General features: G+C 42.6%; 1 protein-coding gene across 1 annotated transcript in view; it reads left to right on the forward strand.

Moving 5' to 3' along the window:
• The first annotated feature begins 3308 nt into the window (after positions 1 to 3308).
• The window catches only part of LOC138833018 (synaptic vesicle glycoprotein 2C), a 144412-nt gene continuing 122970 nt past the window's right edge, over positions 3309 to 24750 (forward strand). The window contains exon 1 of the mRNA XM_070031375.1: positions 3309 to 3424. The gene's annotated coding sequence lies outside the window, so the exon portion shown is untranslated. The remainder of the gene's footprint in view (positions 3425 to 24750) is intronic.

Raw genomic sequence — 24750 nt, forward strand, 5'->3', positions numbered from 1 at the left:
ACCTTATGAAGGCAGCTTCTTCCTTGTCCATTTGAGCAGAAAGATTCTTCTAGGACTTGGGGCTTTTACTAAGCTAATTATTCTCATTTCCAGCCATCTAAACTCCTAAAGGTTCTCTTTTGCTTTCTAAGATCCTGAAGGCATACTGGCTTTCCGCAGTATGTCAAATACTATCTATGATCCAGGAACTATGCTGGACTTGTGGGATTGGACATATGGAGACCCCCTTCTTATTTTCTCTACACAAAGGAACTTGACACATGGTTCCACTCACATCAGGGAATGTTTGCAGAATATGTACTGAGTGCCAGGTCCTCCGATAGGACTGAAGGAGTATAAGTATAAAAAGGAAATTTATGGGTTGGGAATGTGGCTTAGTGGTAGAGTGCTTGCCTGGCAAGCATAAAGCTCTGGGTTCGATTCCTCAGTATCATATAAGCAGAAAAAGCCTGAAGTGGCACTGTGGCTTAAGTGGTGGAACGCTAGCCTTGAGCACAGAGAGGCTCAGGGACAGAGCCCAGGCTCTGAGTTCAAGCCCCAGGATTGGCCAAAAAAAAAAGGAAATTTATGACCACACAGCAGAAGTAGGGCTGCTCATACTAGCTTCCAGCTCCACTTCTCCAAAATTCACTAGTTTTTTTATAGCCTTTATTTTTTTCATTAGATCATCTCACTTCTGTGATTATACTTATATTGACTTATATTATATAATATTATAATGACCTTTGGTGAAGTTGTGTAGGTCACACCCAGGCAGCATAATATCAAAGGACAGAAATGGGACTTCTTTTCTTCATTTCTATTTTCAGGTTTGCATTGGTATCAATCCTGTCCCCAAAGCTCTTTACAAGTCTTCCTTTTGTGTTTTATAGGATTGTTTAGTATCTCCACGCTGACACCAATCACTAAAAAGAAACATGTAACAGACAACATATAATGAGGCAAACCCCTAAAGCATAGGGCCATGTGGAAAAGTATGGACCACACTTTGCTGTGGGAGTCAGAAGTCTGGATTTGCAGTTCCTAGAATTACAGAAGGAAGATGGTGGTTGAAGCCTGGTGTTATTGAGTTAGAAATTAAGAAGCACAGGGCTGGGGGTTTAGCCCAGCCGAAGGGCACCTGCCCGGCGCGTGCAAGGCCCTGGGTTTGGTCCTCAGCCCTGGGGAAAAAAAAGAAAAAAAAAAGAAATTAAGAAGCCCATCCACCAAGAAGACTTACCTACTACTGCGGTAGGTGGGTCTTCACCATATAAGAACCCCTACCACCAAATGTACAAGCTAATCCAACAGCTGCACATTTACAATTAAGTGGACAAAATCTTGCAAGAATTGACTAGCTTCCTAAAAAGAAGAACCTGAAAGGAAGGAGAGATGCTTCAATTTTCCATTTGTTTTTGTAGATCTTAAAAAACCTTGCTGCAGAGTAAAGGAGATTAGCAGCACCATATCTGATAGAAAAGGACTGATGATTAATGACTCACAGTAGCAGAAGTTCCAAATAGATTATTTGGACATAGCAACGATCCTCCCGTCAAGCACCATCTCCTTCAGGGTACCTGAGTCTGTAGAAACTCTTATTTACTGTTGTTTGCATTGGATGTGAGGGATCAAGATGAGCTTTATGTGGTTTTTTTTTTTAATCACTTTTTTTTGCAATGCTAATTCACAAGTACCCTCATAGGGTCATATAATTTCTTTACAATTATATGATAACAGCACAGGCATTTTAACCTCAATATGAAATAAGAAAACACATAAAGAAGAATCCACGGAGTGCAGATGACAACAATGTTTGCATCGCCTGACCACTTAACACCACACTTGGTGGTAAATATCAAAGAACTAACGGAGACAACAGCAGGCTTTCTCCATGTTCTCCTCTCCACGGCCTCCTGTGAAGCGGCACAAAACCTAGCCAGCAAGCTGGAATCACAGCACCCGTCCTGGGTGGACCACCAGCCTCTCTGGGCTGGGGACCGAAGTCCGTGGACGTCTGCTAGCTCGTCCTCTCCAGCGCTCACATCCCTATCTGCGCAGCCCCGCCTTCGCCCATCTATTCCGTGGTGCAAATGTGTTTTCACATTTGCTCAGAGACTGTGTGTGAGTTCCACCCACTGCAGCCTATGCTGGCGCCGCGCTGGCTTTGTCTGGGGAGTCCACACTACAGGAGTAATGATTGCGGGAAAGGCACGCGCCGGTGCAGCCACTTTCCACCACCCGTGGGTTCCTAGTGAGCCTGGAGCTAGCCGGGTCCCGACGTCCTGGCTGCCTCCCGGGTGGGTGGCAGGGGCGGGGGCGGGAGGGAGGCGACGCCCTCCGGTGCCTGGACCCAGCAGGTGTGCAGCGGGCTTGGGTGTGGCCTCCTCCCGCTGGTGAGTTTGGGTCGCCCAGGCTGAGAGCGCTTTGGAATGAGAAAATCCAAGTTGGGGTGTCCAGCACGTTAGGGAAGGGGGTGCATGTAAAAGAACACAGCAAAATCCTTCTGGCTTCCCTTTTTCCTTTCCTTTCCCACCTAGCCCTCTCTCTTTTCTTTTTCTTTCCTTTTTTTTTTTTTTGTTTTGTTTTGAATACTGAGTAGTTTTCCCTAAGACGCCATTTCTAGTAACTGCGCTGAGTACAGCTGCCTGCCCCGACCTGGCTCGTGAGAAGCCCCCAGGCATCCAGTGATGTTCCTTTCCTTCTGCCACTGCTGCACCCCAAGTTTTCTCTAGCCTTCTAAGTCAACGTGGGGAGGCGGGGTGGATGGTCAACTTAGTCCTGCCTGGAGATGTCCTGAAAGCCAAGCCAAAGTTAGCAAGTCAGGCTCAGGCCCAGAAACGAGCGGCACCCCCTTACCCGCCCCCGCCACTAGCTGAGTCCCGCAGTCATCCTTTTCTGCTGTTTGGCTGGATCTGACCCGGGGCGTGGCTCAGCGCGCGCGCACAGTGTCTCCCCCCCCCCCCCCAGTGACTGATTCAGGGCTGGCACCCCTCTCCCTCTCCTCCTTGCCATAAAGTTGGAGCCCCGACTGCTCCCCCAAACACCTGCCATTCGCAGTGGCTCTGCCACGCCGTGTGCCACGCCACGGCGGCACCTCAGCCCCGCGACTTCCCCCAAGCAAGCGGCGAGGCGCGCGCGGTGCCCTGCTCCCCCGCGCCGTGACTCCCTCCCCGCACAGCGTGTACTCTCGCCACACCCCCGCCCTGCACTGCAGCACGGGAGGGGGGACCGCAGCGTGCCAGCCCGGAGCCACTTTCCCGCCCCGCCCCTCCCCTCCCCTCCCCTCGGCCGCCACGCTCGGAGGAGTCACCACTCCGCGCGCTGCAGGGGAGAGTGGCAGACGGAGGCGGCTCGGGGAAGCCAGCGCGACCGGCGCGCGCGACGGCCACCGCGGCCGCAGTGCTGACACCACCCAGGGGCAGGGGGGTCCCTGGCGGCTGGAGCGGTGAGTACGGGGGTCCCCATAGCAGCCCGGAGGCTACGCGCCCCGCCAGATTTCCCTCCCTGGCCTCGAGGCCCCGGCGTGGTAGCCTGGGGAACTTTTTGCAGCCGTGCAGAAGCGCAACTTTGCTGGGTTTGGCTCCGGGAAAGCGGCTGCAGATCGCTGGGGGCGGCTGGCCAGCGTCTGGGGGGGGGGGGGGTGCGCTCCGACCGGGCCGGTGGATTCTTCCCGCCTCCACCCCGGGGTGGGCTGGGGGTAGGTCGGAGGACGCGGGGCACTGTATCCGGGGCTTCTCCAGGGATGGCGGGTGGACAGCGGCCGGGACGCGGGGGTCTCCACGCTGCTTCCCGCGGGGTTCCGAGAGGCCCGGGGAGGAAAGCGGATTCAAAGCAGACTGCCCAGAACCCCTGCTGACCGCCGGACCCGCGCCCTGCTCGCAGCCTGCGGCTCAACTTTTCGGAGGGGCTCCGGGGAGCCGAGCGAGCCGCGGTCGACGCTGCGGAAGCCCGAAGGAAACACCGAGAATTTCCAAACTCGTGCACTGAAACCCGATGGGAGGGACGGCGGAGAGCCGGGAACCCCGCGGGGCCGCGGCTCTTTGTAGGAGCCCGCCTCGCTCCCCACCACCCCACCCGCGGTCCTCACCACCCTCCCACGGGGCGCTCCGGAGTGCGGAGCTCCGCCTGGCACCCCGAGAGGGGGTTCGAGGCGGGGAGCAGATCAGACGGAGGCCACGAGCCAGCCCACCTGGCATCTTCTCTGGGCGGCCTTTCCCTCCCCGCTCCGGGGAACCCACCCACCATACTTTTCTGCCAGTCTGCGGTGGGGCCCGCGTGCAGAAGACCTAGATGAACTTGGCTTGGAGAGACACCCGCACGCCCCAGCAGATGCCCCAGCCGGGCACGCGGGGACCTCACTCGCCCACGCGCGGCGGGGGAGGGGGTGGCGGGGGTGGAGGGGGAGGAGCTGAGTCACCGGGGCTGGAGGGACCGGCGGGATGCGCCGGGAGTGTGGAGGGGGCGGGGGGGGGCGCTCGCGTCACCCACTACGCCTGCCAGTGATGCAAATGCAGCCCGAGGAGGGGCGGGTGCGGAGGGAGGGAGGGACGGAGGGTGGGCGACCGTCTCAGTCTGGGAGCTCGTGTGCTCGCGTGCGTCAAAGGCTCTGGGGTGATGGATGCCCCGCTGCGCACCCCAGCGGACGGCAGCTCTGGGGGAGGGGGACGCCCAGTGGGAGGAGACGTGGGCCGGCCGACTGCGGGGAAAGCTGCGGGCAGAGCTGGGCTGCTAGGAAAGCCCGGCAGGGCGGGCCAGCGACTCCGCAGTGCGTCGCAGTGCCGGTGCGGGGAAGGCGCTGCAGTGACCAGGGATCCCCGGGGGCGGGAGGGGGGGGTAGGAAATGGGGAGGGGAGGTTGGGGAGGAGGGAGAGGCAGTAGAGATGGGGCATCTTTTAAGGCACCACGGCTGGGATGCCCTGATGGTTTCTTCCCTGGCTGAACGCGCGCTCCCTTCCTACTTTGCTGAAAGTCGTATTTGCGTGCAGTTCTTGTCCTCAATCCTGCAGGACATCGTGGCGTTAATCTTTCAAGAGTTCCCTCATTTTTCGATGGCAGTGGCAGCTTCAGAAAGGCCTCCGGCCCCGGGCAGGTTTTTAGGAGGAAAGCCTCAGCATTGGGCTTTGGTGAAGTTCTGTAGTTCAAGTCCTTTCCTTCACCATTCTTCTGGGCTTTAGGACAGAGACCTGTCCAAAGGGGGTTGAAAATGGCTTACAAAATGATGCACCACCTTCCTCTTTTGTAGCCTAAAAATGCGTGTTAAAAACACTACGGACAGTGTATTCCTTGATTTTCTGGAGAGAAAAATGACAGTCTTTTCTACTGGTTTTCACTGAATTGGACTATGTCCAAGGTGTGCGGCCAAAGGAATAAAGGGAAAAGAGGAGGCATAGAAAGGGGGAGGCAGAAAGCAGTTATGGAGAAATCCAGAGATAAGGAAAAAAATTCTTGATAATTCGGTTTATCATCTTTGAGTGAGAAACATTAAAAATAATTTTAAAAATTAACTGAGCAGCTTCTGTTGCCTTCCAGAATTGTGTTGAGGATGAGATCTTCTCAGAGAAGTTGAGAAATGGAAATTTTCTATGGGAGGGAAAAAAATTTATGAAATGAAGTCTCTTTAAGAGAAGAAAAAAGACAATGTTGTCTTTTACAAAATCATGGGCTTTCCCCAGCATTGTTTCTTTAATGAAATGTGGCCTTCAATGACAACAAATGCAGACAATAGACTTTCCCCTGACACTCTCGTATAATATCAAAGGCTACTAGAGAGAAACCATCTAGATCACACTGGAGTGGTTCTGGTGACATAGTAAAGAAATCCAACTCATTGACCCATTGACAATGAAAGTAGCTTCTCTGGTAGGGCCAACTTTTCCCCCTGAAAGCTTGGGTTAAAATTCAGCTTCTTATCATCACTATTATATTCCTTAAGAGTGGAAGAGACTTCAGGGAACAAGATACACTTCTCTGATTCACAAGGTTTATGGGAAAGGCATCATAACATGCAGCATATCAGGTGATAAGTACCAGAAATCCATGTTTTATCATTGAGGTTGTTCACTCTTACTCTTACACAAATGTGTTGATGGCATGCTTTATGAATAAATGCATCTGAGTCATCAACAAGCCTCCTTAGGCTCCCTCAGTTGTTTTTCATTTTCCCATCCATAATGGTACATTGGGGTGAGCAGTGAACATGCCCTGGTTATCCTTTGCAGCTCTACCTAGAGAAAAGCTATAATTTGATAGTGTACTGCTTCTTCCAGTGCTGATGAGGTTTCTGTCTGACAGGGTCTCACTGTCCATTTACATTAGGTCTGTTTATTAGCTGGGAGAGGCAGATCCCTGCCCTCGGCCTCCATCAATGTTGGTACAACATCACTACACTGTTTTGGATATTTGCTTTTCTTTGCTGGTTTCTTCATAATAGAGCAGCCAGGAAAGTGTTGGAATAGATAGAATTAGTAGTGTCTTTATGTGAAGCTAAGAATAGCAGTGGGATAAAGTCACTAGTTTAATTCTTGCTCAAATATGTAATCTTAATGGTCATAAAGACAGCATTAGTTTTTAATCCAAACACTTCCTTGTAATTAGAGCCAGATAGCAGTTGTTGCAAATTTCAATGGCTTCTGCTGTTGGGGAGAATTGAGTAACATAAAAAGGATCAGATGGCTTGGTCCTTTCTAGTTCTGATCTTCTTTTACCTTAATAGATAGAGAAGTATATGGTGTTTATTTTATATTTGAACTTTGTGTATAAGTACGGTATAAGTAGCATTTTTATTTACTCATGTTGAAATTTTACATGGAACTCTTGGCTCTGTTATTAGAGATGAAATGATCTATTAGATTTTGTATTATACCATTAAGAATATGGATAGCCTAATATTTGATTAAATCAATTTTCAAAACTTAAAAAATTTTCATAAAATCTTGTGGGTTTTTTTCTACTGGGGCTTAACTTAAGGGCCTGGGTGCTGTCCCCTAGCAAGGCTGGCAATTTACCACACCTACATTCTGACTTTTTGGTAGTTACTTGGAAACAAGAATCTTACAGACTTTCCTGCCCAGGCTAGCTTCAAACTGTGATCCTCAGATCTCAGCTTCCTGACTAGCTAGGATTATAGGTGTTAGCCACTGGATACCAAAGTTAAAATTTTTAATTTCAGCATAATAGAAAGCAGATAGTCAAATCAAGCAGACATGACATTCTAAATGTTTTTGATTGACTACCTGGTGCATATCATGCTTGCTATATCTCCTCTCCAGAGCCAGTATATAGAGTGAAGATTCAGACTGGACAGTATAATTATGGGCTTCATCCTTCTGACAACTTTGGGCTTCTGACAGACAAGTCAAGAGTACAGTGAGATTTATGACAAAGAGACCAAGTGTTTTTCCTTATTATTTGCTACTATTTGAAAATCTTATTGAATTAGAATCCTAGAATAGCTAAGCTGATGAACAAATCTCAAACTGTCATGTGTATCATACTGGTGAAGTTGTTCCAGTGGAGATTTCTGAGTCCCATCCTAGATATTCAAGTCAGTGGCTCCATGGGTGGCCCCAGCCATTTATTATTCACTACCAAACAGTTTGAATGTTATGCTCAGGGATCATGCCTGCAAGTGCTCTTGAACTAGCATTAGACTGAATGGCAGGACCCATGTGTTGCTTTTATATCTGCTGTAGCCAGATATACCAGACAGAAATCTCATAGTGGGAAAGGTTTACTTTGGCTCATGTTTTTAGAGGCTTCAGTACATGGTCACTTGATCACATGTGCATGGACAGAAGATACAGTGACAGGATCCTGTGAAAGAGTTCTATGCCTCATTGAGAACAAGAAGTAGAGAGAGGGGATACAGGGAGGAGCCAGGCAAGAGTTTTAGCTCTCGGGGGCATATCTCCAACTAGACCTCACCCACCATCCTTCACCCCTTCCCAATAATGCCATCATACTATGAACCCAAAAGAGGATTAAACCATTCACAGTAGGTCAGAGTCCTCATGATCTAATCACCTCTAGAAACAGCCTCAGAAATGCCCTCAGAGGCATGCTTTACCAATCTTCTAGATATTTCTCAGTCTAATCAAGTTAACCATCATAGCCCAAAACACATAGACTTTCTAAGCTATGTTGTTCTCTTTAATATCTATTGAGGGCCCCTAGAAGCCCTTAGAAGAATCACATATAAGTGGGTGAAGACATGAAGAGTAACCTTTTCAGTAAAAGTCACAGGAGGAGTGAGTGAGGCAGGGAAGACAGTCATATAGATGATGTTAAAGAAGGGAAGGGTATGGGCAGAGGGAACTTTTTAGTGACAGGTCATGCCAACACCGTAGCATGGCCTTCAGAGCATGGGATGTGGCCTGAACTCTGTTCCCTTCTGGAGCCTCATTTTGCTTTGCAGAGTCCCCAGGCCACCTCCAAACTGTCAGTCTTCCCAACCTTACTGCTGCTAGATTAGCTACTTGTGTTCTTCAGATCCAGTCCTGGTTTTCCTTTGTGGAGAAGCCTTCACAGTGCTGATGTGAGGCTAGAATTCCCTTAATCTGGAAATGAAGTTATGAGAGGCAATACAGAACATTTGGGTAAACCATTAGTAAACAATGAAGTTACTTTTAGCCTACATATGTTCCAGATATTGCATGGGACAGTGTCATGGTCCATTTAGGCTGTTGTAGCAAGAGTGAAGGAATTCATAAGCAACAGAAATTTACCGCTCACAGTTCTACATGCTGGGAAATCCAAGTCAAGCCACCATCAGATTCCATGTTCAGCGAGTGAAGATCTTTTTCCTAGAAGTGCTCACATTGCAGAGGGAGAAGGCACTTCTCTTACAAGGCATTGACTGCCCACTTTCGGGGTGGTGGAGCCTTCTTGCTATAAACCCCTCCCCCAAAAGCCCTACCCCTTAATGTTATCACATTGAACCATAGTATTATCCCAGAATCACAGAGGCAGTCAAATATATCCTGAGACTAGGAAGATTTAGTTATGCATTACAAAAGTCCTGTTCGCATGGAGCACCATCCCTGAAAAGTGATCATAATCATTATCATCATAATAATCATGTTGAACTTAATTTATTATTAAGCTCATTCAACCATAACAGACCTGACTATACTGAAACATTGCTTGATGTTTATTTGACATTTAAATTTATCTGAGCATCCTACATTTTTGTTTGCTGAATCTGCCAATCTTGTTCAGAAACCTCATAGTTTTGATTTTGTCACATCTTTCTGCCTTTTTCTTTTTATCCATATATATTTTTATTGTAAAAATATTATACAAAGGGGTTACAGTTACATGAGTAGGGTAATGAGTACATTTTCTTTCTTTCTTTTTTTATTGTGAAAGTACCATACAGAGGGGTTACATTTCTTATCAGGGAGTACATTTCTTATCAGGCATTGTTGCCTCCTCCTTTGTTTCCCCTTCCCATCCCTTCCTATCTCCTCCCCTCCCACCCCGTGTGAGCCCCCCCCCAAAGTTTTAAATTCGTTTTCGACATAACGTCTTGTACATCTCATCGTTGCAATGGGTCCACCTGTATTCCTATTTAAACAATTTGCTTTTTCCCTTCCCCTCCACAAAGTATACCAACATCAAATACAATGAAAGCAGGGGTTATACTGTGGGGGAGGGACATACAAAGCAACAAAGAAATCATCTTATAAATATGTTAGAAACAATCACAAAAAAGAAAAAAAATTGAATCCTTATCTTGGTTATCAATGGTAGTTTCTCCTCACTAAACTACAGACATGAAAGACAGGATTGAGGATAGTTTGCGTTTGTCTTATGTTTTGTTCTTAGTGTCTAAAATAGTACTTGTAGTACAGTAAGACCTCAATAAATATTGTCAAATAACTAAGTGACTAATGGGAGGAAAAAAATGAGGAAATGATGTAATGTGACCAGGCTTCTTGATCTCTCTGGGCCTTTTTCAGCTGGCAAAAGATGATTTTTAGTTCACTTTTTAGGACTATGTATGAAGATCACACAGGGAATATATATATATATATATATATATATATATATATATATGTGTGTATATATATATATATTTACATATATATAAATCATGTTACCCATAGACAGTCATAGATAGTAATTTAAAAGATATCTTTTCTCCCACATTGTCTTGTAAAAAAGAGAATATTCCAAGGCTTTTTTTCTTTTGATGGTTCTGGAAACACCAAAAAACACTTGGTAGACATGCAGCACCCAGGACCAAGTTCCTAAGCCATCATTCCATGCAGTCACATCACACATGGCCTCACATTTATTTAAAAGGGTCCTGTGCTTTGTCTCATGCTCTGTTGTGTCACCTCCTGAAATTCTTTGAACAAGGGGTTCCACATTTGTCTTTTACTTTGGGCCCTGATAATTATGTAGCGGGTCCTGATTAACTCTATACATACCAATATGCATACGAATTACCTTTATATATTAATTTACCAATCATACATGTGTACTGCATGTGCCTATTCAGTCTTCATGATGACCTACACTTCTCATGATCATTCCTCGGGGCTCTTGTGATATTTTCAAGACATATGGCTTATGATCAACTAAGCCATCAGCTACCTTGTCTGATATTCTTTTCCTTACACTGTGCCTGCCTTTCCCTGCTTCCAACCATAGAGTGAGTGATCATTGGAGGGGGATGAGGAGCTTGTGGAATTCTGTCCCCATCTCACTCCTGTGATTGCTGAGTTAGGGCAGCTTTGAGTTCCCAGTCTGCCTTTGTGGGAATTCTAGAAAAGCCAGTGGCTCGCTTGATTTTCCAGATACTCTCCTCAATATTCGGGTTTCAACATCTGTAAATTCACACAAAATATAGTCATTAAGGCTGGAAATTGGGGCTGGGGAGGTGGCTCAGTGGTAGAGTGCTTGCCTTGCATGCCTGAGGCCCTGGGTTCGATTCCTCAGCACCACATAAGCAAAAAAGAAAAAAGCCAGAAGTGGCGCTGTGGCTCAAGTGGTAGAGCGCTAGCCTTGAACTGAAGAGCTGAGGGACAGCGCCCGGGCCCAGAGTTCAGGCCCCACAACCGGACTCCCCCCCCCCCCAAAAAAGGTTGGAAATTTTCTGAAGACAAATATTGGAAATGTCTTGTTCTTGGCTTTAAATTACTCAGCAGAGTCATGCGGCCTGGGAGTCTCTGCAGCAGAAACCAGCCATGTGCTTTGGCAGTGGGTAGAGAAGGTGACCCACTTTGCCATTTCGCTCCGTCTAGCCTCTCCCAAAATACACTCATTTTAATGTCAGCATGCTAGGTTTTCTTTTTCTCTTGGCTTATGTACTTTTGTTCGTAAGTAACCTTCTGGTACTCCATGGTTTCAGTCTTATGGGGCCTTCACACATGACCCACACATGACGGTAGGTTATAATTAAAAATATAGTAACTTAATGTACCTTAAACTCATTGCTGGCTGTGTTGAAGAAAGAAGTAATTCAAGTATAATGATGATCATTTATGATCAATTTATAGCCACATAAGGGTAGAGGTAGAAATCAAGACCAACAGTACCATCCACAATCATTCCTCTAATTCTGCTTCAATCCTACTTACACAGTTTCAACCTGCTTGAGCGACCTTGTTATTTCTCGGAGTCATTGTTGCCTTACATGAGTCCCTGAAACCATAACAATACCATGTTGCCTAACCTGCCTCCAATATACCAGAATGTCTTGGCATCCTTGTGGTAATATTTTGTGTGTGTGTTGATCCTGGTGCAAAAATTCAGAGCCTGGACACTATCCCTTAGATTTTATACTTAAGGGTGGCAGTCTACAACTTGAGCCACAGCCCCACTTCTGGCTTTTTGATGGTTAATTGGAGATAATTCTCACAGATTTTCCTGCCTGGGCTAACTTTGAAACCGCAATCCTTAGGTCTCAGTCTCCTGAGTAGCTAGGATTACAGATGTGAGCTACCAGCGCCTGGATATATGTGGTAACTTAATATCGTTGGAGAGATTAGAGTATGCAAGGGTGACACAGTGTTCTGTACTGTCTATTGTCCCCTTGATGCAAGCCTATTATTTTAGGAAATAGAAGTTGGTCTCAAATCTCTTCACATGAGCTGAACTCTTTCCTAGAATACCTTTTCATCTCTCCCTTTAGGTATGTCCAGAGGGATCTGAGTGCTAAAATGAATCAACAGAATTTTGTACAGCATGTTTATTATATCATTCATTACAGTAGTGAAAACTTGTAAGGACTATAAATGTTTATCAGAAGTTGATAAGCTCAATTATGTGGAAATATTTTGAAGGTATGTTATAATAAAAATATAGCAACTTATTAGTCAGAATATATGATATATCTCTATTAAAAATAACTTGATCTATCTTTAAAAATCTACAGAAATAAAGTGCAAACTGTGTGTGTCTTTTGAGGGTAGAATGGTGAGAATCTTACACTTTCACTATGTATTTCTGAATTGTTTGAGTTTCTACAACCAACATATATTAGTTTTGGATCTATTAATATTAAGGTGCCCCTGTGATGTTACATCTCAGACATTTGTAAATATTAAACTTTTTTTTTGCTAGTCCTGGGGTTTGAACTCAGCTCCTGGGCACTGTCCCTGAGCTTCATTTGCTCAAGGCTAGCACTCTACCACTTGAGCCACAGTGCCCCTTCCAGCTTTTTCTGCTGATGTGGTACTGAGGAATTGAATGCAGGGCTTCATGCATGTTAGGCAAGCACTCCCTTAAGCCACATTCCCAGCCCAAATAGTAAACTTCTTTTGGCTAAAAAATCACTAGTGGTTTTTCTCTTTGCCAGGCAATAATGTAGGTAAGGTGACCTAAGTTGCAATAACATCAATTTTTCTGATCCTCAATAAAATCACCGTCATGTGCTGCATAATGATATTTCAGCAGGTGAAGTGTGGCATGTATGTTGCAATGGTCCCAGAAGATTTCTATTACCTAGTGACATCAAAGTGATCTTCACTTGTGTAAGCTCATGCTATGACTGCCACCCGGCCCACATTCCACTGACCAGAGGTCTACATATGGAGGAAAGGTCCCCTGCCTCCCAGGCTGTACAACTTTCCAGCCCCCTTGAGTGTATTTAGGTAAAATAATTCTTTCTACTTATTTGACTTTTTTAGTCAAATGAAATTAAGTTGGTAATAAGATACTTGCATTAGTCTAGTTGGTGTTTGTTGCATTCATGGTGATTCTACACTTAGATACAAGCACTCTGGATTTCATTTGCATTTGAGAGTTGTTACACTAAAACATTTCCATATTTTAAAACATAATTTATCACTATTCTTTAGTTTTTGTCATTAGGGTATCATTCTTTTCTTATTTTGATTGCTAGGGTATTATACTGACATTTAAAACTTTTGTGCAGAGGTAGATTATTTTTTCTACAAGTATTGCTTGATAGGGTAGTATAAAATGTGTGTTAGTAGTAGACATTGTATGTGGCTTTAGGTTCTTTTGAATGTAGTAACTTGGGTTAGACTTGAGGGTAGAAGGAGACAGTTTGTCGCAGAGAGCCCTTCCATCTCAGCACTGTGTCTGGCCTTGATTGTGGAGAGTACTTGATCCTGCCTGCAGAAAGGGCATGTCTGCAGGGAATCAACACCTTTGTCATGTCCAGCTCTGAGGCTCACCTGAAACCCAAGCACTATGGAAGCTTTGGGCCCTGAAAGGATGGAGGGTTTTTGTTTTTGTTTTTTTTGTGTGTGGCTCTAAGTTTTGCTTAATGATGACTAAAACTAGGAGCTTGTAGGGAAAGAACAAATGGGTTTAAAGATGGTTGCTCCAACAATAGAGGTACTACCAGTCAATCTGGTGCCTTCTTCCAAACGCTTTTTAAAAAATTCTGTTATACTTAGAGATGATTCCTGTGACTTCCTCTGCCTTGTTGTTGTTTGGTTTTTGGTGGGATAGGGATGGAGGTAGGGGAATGAGGGAGCCTCTGAGTTGCTTCCAGAAGAGATTTTTACAAAAGATGAACTGAAGGCTATGAATATTTTCCTATCAAATTAAACTGATTTAAGGATAATTCAGAACGAGTAAATTAGAGGACATTGGAAGAGTGATCTAGGACTGAATAAGAGATGCCTTTCTTTGTGCTTTTTTTGTTGTTAATGTATGTTTGGAGTATGGATAAGGCCATCTCATTCTTTATCTGCATGTGCAGGAGATGGTATTGTGAGGGCAGAGCACTCTTTATTTATTGATAAAAACATTACAGCTAATTGTTTTCCAAACATTCATTAGTGATGTAGCCTTTTGGGATACAGATGTGTGTGTACAAGAAGCTTTGATTATATTCAAAGGCAGTAATTGCAAAGAAAACCTAAATAATCAAACAAAAGCCCTGTAAAGGTTCAAGCAAGCCTGTGGAAAAAGAACGGTAATTAATATAATTAAACGTGAGACGCATAAATCCAGGCCAAGATTAAAGCGATGTTTTGCAATGGATAAGTAATTTATTTAATATCAATTTGAGCAACAAATTCCCATGTCATTATTTCCACATTATAAATTATTATTTTATTATTGTACATTGGTTGCTTTGTTACTTACATTTAGTGTACCCTAAAATTACACTTAATAAGGTTTTCAAATAAGATGGAAAATAAAGCTCATATGATCCCTGATCTGCTAGATTAGAAAAAGGTTTTACTTATTACCAGAAGTATTTTTTGATATTATTACCATACACATGACACACACAGGACATATTATCATGAAATCTAAAAATGAAGAATATGATCTGTTTTTTTTGAGGGGTTTTTGGTTCCAAATTACAATATGATGAAAGAAGTGACACTGATCAAGATGCAACGTATTCACAAACCACATGTTGAACTGAAACCTTTTGTATAACTACTTAAAGATAATTAAAACATTTTAAATGTGGTAAAGTACATACTTGAGCCTTTGAGGTTCCTAGTGATGTTTTTAAATACTTGTACTGAAGCTCCTCTTCTTTTGCTCCCCTCCCCTTTTTCCCTCTCCCTCCCTCCCTTCTCCTTCTCCCCTCCCCTTTCCTCCTCCCCCACTCTCTTCCCCTCCCTCCTCACCTCCATTCCCTTCCCCCCCTTCTCTTCTCCTTTCTTTTCCTTTCCTCTTGCTGGTGCTGATGGATGATGACATGTTCACTTGGGAAATTCTGACATAATTAAATCCCTTCTCGGGGTCTTCTGGTCACATTCATTGTGCTTTTCTGCTTGGAAGAGTTTTTTCTCTCCCTGACAGGATGACTAACCACGGGTTTTGGTCCAGCTGACATATGACAACACAAGACTGTCTTTATAACAATTTTCCCTGTATCTTTGATTGACAGCATTGGAAATCAAGATGTCTAGCTTCTTGCTGTGTCAGCTTCTCAGGCCAACCATGGAGGGTGGCCTCATCCTGAAGACCATGAGATTCAGTCAAGGAACTTGAGCCACCTTCTAGTAACTGTGAGAGGGACTGAGATCAGTTCTTATCATACCTGGTTTTCCTTCTTTATGCCAAGATGAATTTCTCATTCAGAATTCTAACTCTTATTCTACGAACTGATGTGTGCCTGTATGTGTGTTCCCTAGGCCAGGAGATTTCTTAGGCCTCAGAAGTAATGCAACTGGGAATTGGTGATCAGATGTATTTTTTGGCTCTTACTCGACTTTTTAAAAATACATTCAAGGTCATTAAGGCACATCTCTGTCAGCAAAACGTCCATAATATTTCATTTTCAAAATGCTTTGTCAACATTTATAATGTCAGTTAACCATAAAATTAGCAAAGGTTGTTAGCTTTGTCAAATATTAGACCAACAGGAAAAGAAAGAGCTTTAGATAAATCATGAAATTTATTTTTCAGTCCTGCCTGGTTCACATACAGTTACCTTTGCATCAACTAGAGGTCAATCTTAGTTATTTACTTGCTTATTAGCTTATAAGCTACAGCTATGCTTCATATTGTATAATCAAAACTTCAATTAATACATTTAGCACCTGTGATTGCCCTGCTTATTATACTCATTCCTATGAGACCACAAAAGGTCTGTAGTTTATCTGAGATAACAAGACAGTGAGATGATTTAATGACTATATTTTTTAAGTATTAAAGGGTAAATGTACAAAATGCCATTCTTACTTCTTCTTCTCTTCTTAATGGGCTAGGAGGAAATATACTTAAGTAAATAACTGACATATTTTAATGTAATAGAAATTTTAATCAATTGAAATCACATCTGTAGTCCTGGCACTAGGGAAGTGGAGACAGTGGGTTGAAGGTTTGCCCCCTCCTGGGCTACATAGTGAGTTCTAAGACAGTCCCTAGGAAGAGGAGGAAAAGAGAGAGAGAATGATTGCAAGGAAGAGAGAAAGATCGACTTCAGTCATCTCTCTTGTGCAAGGGATATGCCATGCTCTTTAGGAAAAATGAAATGGGTGATGGAATGCAGTTTATGATTGCCAGAAATGTTCAGACCTGGGCTGGAAGGCTCAGACAACTGATATACGCAGCAGGAATTCAGGGAAAAAAAGGGGAAAAAACCCCTCCAGCATTTCATGAGGGCATGAAGGCTGCTGTAGGACATTTACTTAAGACAGATTCTCAGACTCTGTGCCACTAACACTTGGTACCAGATCAGTTTTTGTTTGGTAGGGCTGTTCTGTGCATGATGGGATGATAAACAGCATTCTGGCCTCTGCTTACTAAATGTCTAGTACTTTTCCCATCAGTAGTTATAACCAGAAATGTCTCAAAACATTGTCACATGTCCCCATAGTGGAAGTCGGGGCAATGTACAAAAAAATGCCCCAGTTCAGGACCATGGACTTAAATAGCAAAATCCAAATTATGGAATCAGCTTAGGTCTATCGTTGGGGGAATGGATAAAAACATGCGGACATCTACAGAGTGCGTGCTCATCCATGGTGAATGAAATCATGCCATTTGCAGTAAAGTGGATGGAACTGCAGATCACCTGTTATGTGAAATAAGCTAATCCCATAAAGACAAGTATCATATGTTCATTCTCATGTGGAATTTGGGTGGGGGAAGAAGACGAAAGTGTGAGGGAACTGTTTAGAATGTCAGATCCTTAGAAGGTAGACAGGGAAGGGGAAAGGGATAAATAAATAAGAAAGAATAGAAGAGGGCATGAATACAAAATAAATTATGTGTATGGGTGTCATAATGATATCCCTTACTCTGTGCAATTAACATATGCTAATAAAAATTAAAGAAACCTTTTTTGGTGGTGGTGGTCATGGTTCTTGAACTCAGGGCCTGGGTGCTGTCCCTAGCTCTTTTGCTCTTTTGCTCAAGGCTAGCCGTCTGTCACTTTGAACCATAGCTTTACTTTTGTTTTCTGGTATTTACTTGGAAATAAGAGTCTCACTGACTTTCCTGCCTGGGCTGGCTTTGGACTGCAATTCTCAGATCTCAGCCTCCTGAGTAGCTAGGATTATGGGCATGAACCACCAGCACCCGACTAAAGAAGCCTTTAAACGTGACTTTAGAGATATGGTTCAAAGGGCAGTTAGGTCTTATCAGACAAACATAGGGAGATGCAGGTTATTGAAGAAAAGGGAGTTTTGTAAGTGGGTACAGAAGTGGAATGCACCTGGGTACTGTTAATCTGGGAGACAGGTTGTATGAGGACCAGGACAGGGACAGTGGCTGACTGATCTGAATGAGGCCAGGAGCCTCAATAATCAGGTGCACAAGTTCAAGTTCGAGTTGAGTCGAAGTTACATTGATCAGAATTGCACATTTAGGAAGATGAATTTGAAATCCGGGTACAGGGTATAGGAGAGCCTTGAGCTGGATTTATCAGTTAGGGAGAACCGTTTTATTACTTCAGAGAGATGAGATGTTTTTCTGTATTCATTCTGTAAAGCCATCTGCTATGAGGATTTACTACCTATCTACTAAGCGCAGGGCACCGCTCCAGTTGCTGGAGGTAAAACCTTGAACAAGACAGTCTATGTTTTGTAAAGGTTACATTTTGCTAAGATTTGTAATTAAATTTATTATCATTAAGACATACTAACAGTTTTGTGGTAATGAAATTGCATTTACATATCAACATTTATTAGAAATCTCATTAAATTGTCAAAATATAGAGGTAGAATATAATGTATATTTTCACTCTGGACAAAAGAAAGAATATTTTTGGTTAATTTATGGAGATAATTTGGACCAGTTCTTTTGAAAACAATGTAGCAAACTGAGTATGATGACATATACTTGTAAATACAGTAACTGAGGAGGCAGAGAGGTAGGAGGATTGCAAACCAAGGCCAGCTCCAGCAAAATTAGTGTGAGACCCTATCTGAAATGCAGACTAAAAGCAAAAGTGCTGGTGGTATATCTGAAATGGCAGAGTACTTGAGGCCTTGAGTTCAATTCCAATACTGCAGAAACAAAAATCAAAACAAAACCTAAACTAATGGGTCAGAAAAAAAGAAGAAGAATAAAGAAGACAAGAAACATTTTCAGGGTTCCCAGCAAGTGCCAGCTGTGCTCTGGGGACATTGGCTGTGTAGTTTTTATCATAGCCACAGGCCAGGACTCCATCACTTTTCACATATAATACCCTCCTGGGTGACAGGTCCTGTTAACTCTCTGGTCTTTCACCTTTCTCCCCCTTCAATCCATTGTCTACATGAATGACCTTTGTACACACTTTTTTTTTTTTTGTCAGTCATGGGCTTGAACTCTGGGCCTGGGCATTGTCCCTCAGCTCTTCAGCTCCAAGCAAGCAGTCTACCACTTGAGCCACAGCGCCACTTCCCGTTTTCTGGTGGCTAATTGGAGATAAGAGTCTCTCAGACTTTCCTGCTCCCAGCTGACTTTGAACCGCAATCCTCAGATCTCAGCCTCTTGAGTAGCTAGGACCTTGTCTATTCTTACGGTAAAAACCACCATTGGCTCCCTCATAGTGACCCACAATGAGCTTTCTCAGGTCTGGAGATCAGCAGGCTCTCCACTTTGCTCACCTTTTCACAGCTCACCCAATTAATGCCCACTGATCCTTGATACTTCACCAAAGTATTTTCCCTCAGGAAGTCTTCCCAGGTCTGATTCGGGTGTCCTTCTAACCTGCAGCTGAGGCACTTTCTCCTTGCCAGTAGCCATACTCCCTTGCCTGGTGCTGTGATTGATTCTTTCCTTGTGAGGCTCTTGAAGGTCCACCCTTGTAGACTGAGAAGGTTGACACAGAGCCTGGCACAATTGATCAATATGGTGAGTGAATCTGCATTTTAGAAAAGACTGAATCCACCTAGAGCACATTATTACTTGCTCAAGATCATAGAGGTTGAGCCAATGGCTTTGTGTTTGTCCAGCTCAAGCACCTGAGTTCTGTATATCCACCAAGGGACTAGGAGTATTCTGTGGAACCATATAAGAGCATTATAGAGACTCATTTAGCTTAGATGTTTACTTGTAGGCTTGTTAGGAGATGTTCAATACATTTTTATTATTAATCCAATAGGAAACGTAACGCTGGCATTGGCAGGCTCTTATTGTTGTGCCTCTGTGATTATTACCAGTGTAGGACAATCATGGTTTGAGTCCTCTCAGCTCACATCCAGCCTTAACATTTGGGAAGAGTGAGATTTTGTTTGGTTCATTAATATTCTATTAGATATTTACACAAGTGCTTTTTGTGACAGCACCTGAGATGCATGACTGCCCCCTCCCTGTTCTAATATTCATCTGCAAAGCCATATAGTGTAAGAGAGCTATGGAGTATGAAATGATGCATAATTAAAACTGTTGAAATATTCAGCATGTTGTTTAATGTACTTCCGAAATGACAACCACTTTGATTCATTATTTAATGTGCTTGATTCAGTCTTCATGCCTTTTTGTCAATACTGAAACGCAAGAGGACAAGCAAAAGAGGATTTAGTTATATAATTCACTCTTAGCACATCCATGGTTTAATGTCTAAATAGCACCAGTTTTTATTTGATTATATAAAAATTTAAGAAACAGTTATAAAACAACATTTCAACTAATACAATGCTGAAATATTCTCAAAATATTAATGGCCCTTCACTGTCTGTCTTAGATGGGTATGCAATGATTATTACAGAGAGAGAGAGAGAAAGAGGGAGGGAGGGAAGAAGGAAGGAAAGAAGGAAGGTAAGGAGGGAGGGAGGGGAAAGAGAAAGAAGGAAGGAAGTAGAAAGAAGGAAAGAAAGGAGAAAGGAAGAGAGAAGAAAAAGGAAGAAGAAGAGGAGGAGGAAGAGGAGGAGAAGGAGGGAGGTAGAGAGGGAGAAGAAAGAAAGAAAAGAAAGGAAGAAAGAAAGAAAGAAAGAAAGAAAGAAAGAAAGAAAGAAAGAAAGAAAGAAAGAAAGAGAAAGAAAGAAAGAAACAGAGGTAAAACAAGTCCTATTAAGGGATGGAATATGGGTGAGTGCTAGTTGGGAGGAGGGGCAAATGGAAATGGTTAAAGAGAATGAATATGGTTCAAATACTTCATGTTTATGTGTGAAAATCAAGCAGTGAAGCTTGCTGAGACTGGCTTAAGAAAGTGAAACGGAGATGAGGGAGAGTAATGGAGGAAGTAAGTCTGATTAGGATATGTTATATGTATATATGAACATGTCAAAAGAAACCCTGTGTACAACTAATTATGCTAATATTAATATGGGAAAATATGAACATTTTCTGCTTCCTTGTACTAAATATTTAAGGTCAAAATAATGCTGATCATGAAGTAGCTCTTCTAGAATGTGGTGAAAAAGGTTGTACTTTCCAGTTCATCTTATGCGGCCACAGAGGCAAACCTATGAATTAAACAATACAATCCAGCACTTTGTATTTATTCATGTATTTATAAAAGAGATACTACATCATGGCCAAATGTATGCTGGGAATGCAAAAAATGTTTTAATATTTGAAAATCAATCACCATAACAATCTAATAGTAAAAGCATTTGGCAAATATTAACAGCCATTATAATTTTTTAACTGTCAGCACATTCAGAATAAAGGGCAACTTTCTTAAAAATAACTACAGAAAACATGAAACTAAATACCAAGAAAAGGCTGAGTACTTGTCCCATAATATTGGAAACCAGAAAAGATTTCTGCTTCACCCACTCCTAGCCAAGATTGTATTAGAAGTTACAGCCAGTGAAATAAAACAAGAAAAGACTTTAGATTGGAAAATGTAACTGTCTTTACTAACAGATGATATAGATATCTATTTGGAAAATCCTAAATAACCCCCACAAAAACCTCACTAAAACTAATATACAAAAAGCCAATCCCATTTGTACTCGCAATAAACAGTTGAAAACTCAAAGTTAAGAAAACAGTACAATTTGCATCCAATACTATAAAAATTACTTGTAAATCTTACACAATATGCACTATATCTATGCTATAACCTATAAAATATTGACAAACAAAATCAAAGACTATCAATCAAAGGCTATTGTATCCATGGTTTGGAATACCTGATATGGCAAAGATGTCAGTCTTCTTTAATTAACTAACTAATTCAGTACGTTTCAATGAATACACTATATCTTGATCAATGTTACCCCTTTCAACATTCTCACCCATCCTTCCCCTACTTAGTTCTTTTCTCATTCTTCTTATTTTTGTAGGATATACATTGGATTCTTTCTTGTTGTTGTTGTTGGTCGTGGGGCTTGAACTCTGGGTCTGAGCTCTGTCCCTCAGCTCTTCAGCTCAAGGCTAGCACCCTACCACTTGAGCTACAGTGCCACTAATGGCCTTTTCTGTTTGTGTGGTGCTGAGGAATCGAACCTAAGGCCTTGTGCATGCAAGGCAAGCACTCTACCACTGAGCCAACTTCCCATCCCCTTCTTCTCCTCATCATTTCTCTACTCCTTTACCCTTGACCTCACCCTACTCCTTTTGAGTATTATCCACTTTTTGGTATTTTATTCTGATTTTGAAAAATGTCACCCCTTTCCTAAATCTCTCCTAGTTTTTCTCTCCCATCCCCACCCACAAGTTGTATAGTTCATTTTCAACATAGTGTCTGGTGAATATAACTGCTGCATTTTTTTTACCCTTTGTCCCATCATTTCTGTGCCCCCCTTGCCCTCCCAAAGACAGATAAATGAACAAATGAGACAAAAGGAAATGAAAACAAAAATAGCAACAAAGAAAATATACCTTTTGTTTACATATTTTGGAGTTGATTTCGATATTTTCTATGATCAGGTACACATAGCTATTTCACCTTTGTGTTCATCTCCTATGAGTACCTCCTTTTATATCACATTTTCTTGATCCATTAATCTACTGAGGAACATCTGGATGAGTCCGTAACTTGGCTATGGTGAATAGTGCTGCAATGAATCTGGTTATACTGGTGGCTTTACTGTATCCTGGTTTGTAATCTTTTGCATAAATGTCCAGGAGTGGAATTGCTGTATCAAGTGGCAACTCCTTTGTACAACTACTTAAAAATAATTTTTTAATGCTGGTTTGAAAAAGAAGAATCAGGGGCTGGGAAGGTGGCTCAGTGGTAAAGTGCTTGCCTCGCATGCATGAGGCCCTTGGTTCGAGTCCTCAGCACCACATAAACAGAAAAAGCTGGTAATGGGTCTGTGGCTCAAGTGGTAGAGCACTAGCCTTGAGCTGAAGAGCTGAGGGACAACACCTAGGCCCAGAGTTCAAGATCCACGACCAACAACAACAACAACAAAAGAATCAGGCAGACACTAATGGTTCATCTCTGTTTCTAGCTACCCAGAAGGCTGAGGATCAAACTTTGAAATCTGTTTAGGAAGAAAACTTCATGAGATTTTTATCTCTAATTAACCATCTAAAAGCTACAAGTAGAGGTATGGCTCAAGTAGTAAAGTGCTAGACTTGAACAAAAGCTAAATGAGAATGTAAGGCCTTGTTCAAGCCCCAGTACCAGTGTACTTTCATGCATGCACACACACACACACACACACACACACACATATACACACGTGGACTCTAATATATAGATATATAGATATACACATACATATATATAATTATGTATGTATGGGGAAAAAGAACTACATTAGTCAGAACAATTTTAGAACAAAGTTGAAAGACTCATACTGCCTAGTTTCAACTCTTCCTCTAAAGTAACAGAAATTCAGTAGTCAAAATTCATGGTAATGCTTAGTAACATTGATAGTCATGCATGCTAGTTTCAGTATTTAAGGACTAGAAATCAAACATCAACAGCTTTGGAGAGATATTTTATGCATGAAGAAAACAGGTGAGCACCTGTTAAATCATTTGTCTGAGGCTATAAAACTAGAGACAGTGATGGTGGAGGTGAAATTCAATCTTTATTCATAGTTCTGTGCAGTTTCCATAATTCATCTCTCTGATTTTGTTTTAAATTGTGTGTTCTTTTTAATGTTTAAAGCATTTCTCTTTATTGTACATTTTTTTATTGTACAGAGGGGTTACCATTACATGAGCAAGGTAATGAGTACATTTTCTATCAAGCATTGTTGCCTCCTCCTTTGTTTTTCCCCTACCATCCCTTCCCTCCCACCTCCACAACTGATCTACCCACCTCCCCGCCAAAGTTGTAAAGTTCCTTTTCAATATAGTGTCTTGTATATCTCATTGTTACAATGGGTCAACCTGTATCCCTATTTAAGCATTTTGTTTTTTCCCTTCTATGCCTTATAAATTTCTACTTGAGAGACTTGAATTTCAAGGATATCCATTGGATTTGTTATGGAAGGCACTGGGAGTATATTTGTTTCCAATATGTTTGTTTAACTCACTTGTAAGAGTCAACAGAAAAGTTGCCAGAGGGGAGGACAGGATGTGTGGTGTCTATGTTGCATGGTGAATATTTTATACATGGCTGCGCTTACACGATCACCATTTACTGTCTAATAGCAATCAGTATTGACCAAGTTGCACATGTAAGGAGCTGGCCGAGGTGCTGAAATGCTGAAATGCCTGGTGGGTCAGATAAAAAGCACTGACAGCATTTGCTCAAGTTATTTGATTTTGGAATTGAAACTAAATCTAGAGGACAATTTTCAGTTCTTGTCTTTTTTGTCAGCAATTTTTGAGACAGTTCTAACTATTAATATATTGTTTCTCAACTCCAAGCCTACTTTTCTATCTTCTGTTTGTGATGCTGGAAATGCTTCTCTGCACCTAAATTTATTTTTCTGCAGGGAAAGGGTATTACTGGTGTTTGAATTTAGAGCCTTGTGCTTGAGAAGTCTGTCTACTACCTGAACCATACTACCAGCCTTTTCTTGGTTTTCAACAAGGTTTCTTTTTTCAGATAAGGTCTTACTTTTTTTTTTTTTTTTTTTTTTGGCCAGGGGCTGGCCTGGACCATGATCTTCCTAGCTATTCTTCTCCACTATCTAAGGAACAGACATGAACCAACATACCTGACTTGCTGGTTGAGATAGGGTCTCACTAAAATTTTTTCCAAGGCTGATTTTGAGTCATAAGCCTCTGCTTTCCACCTCCCAAGTATCTTAGATTACAGGTATGGGCTATCTCAGCTCTGTAACCTAGGTTTCTCTCTCTCTCTCTCTCTCTCTCTCTCTCTCTCTCTCTCTCTCTCTCTCTCTCTCTCTCTCTCTCTCTCTCTCTCTCTCTCTCTCTCTCTCTCTCTCTCATAGGTATTCTACCACTTGAGCCATACCTCTAGCCCTTTATTATATTATATTGGGTATTTTTATAAAAGAGCCTCTAGCTCCATGATCCTCCTATTTGTGATTCCCTGTATTACTAGTAATGACAGACACACATCACAGCACC

This window comes from Dipodomys merriami, unplaced genomic scaffold (assembly GCF_024711535.1).
Source record: "Dipodomys merriami isolate MVZ:Mamm:240054 unplaced genomic scaffold, mDipMer1.0.p SCAF_20, whole genome shotgun sequence".
In the NCBI taxonomy this organism is placed as follows: Eukaryota; Metazoa; Chordata; class Mammalia; order Rodentia; family Heteromyidae; genus Dipodomys; species Dipodomys merriami.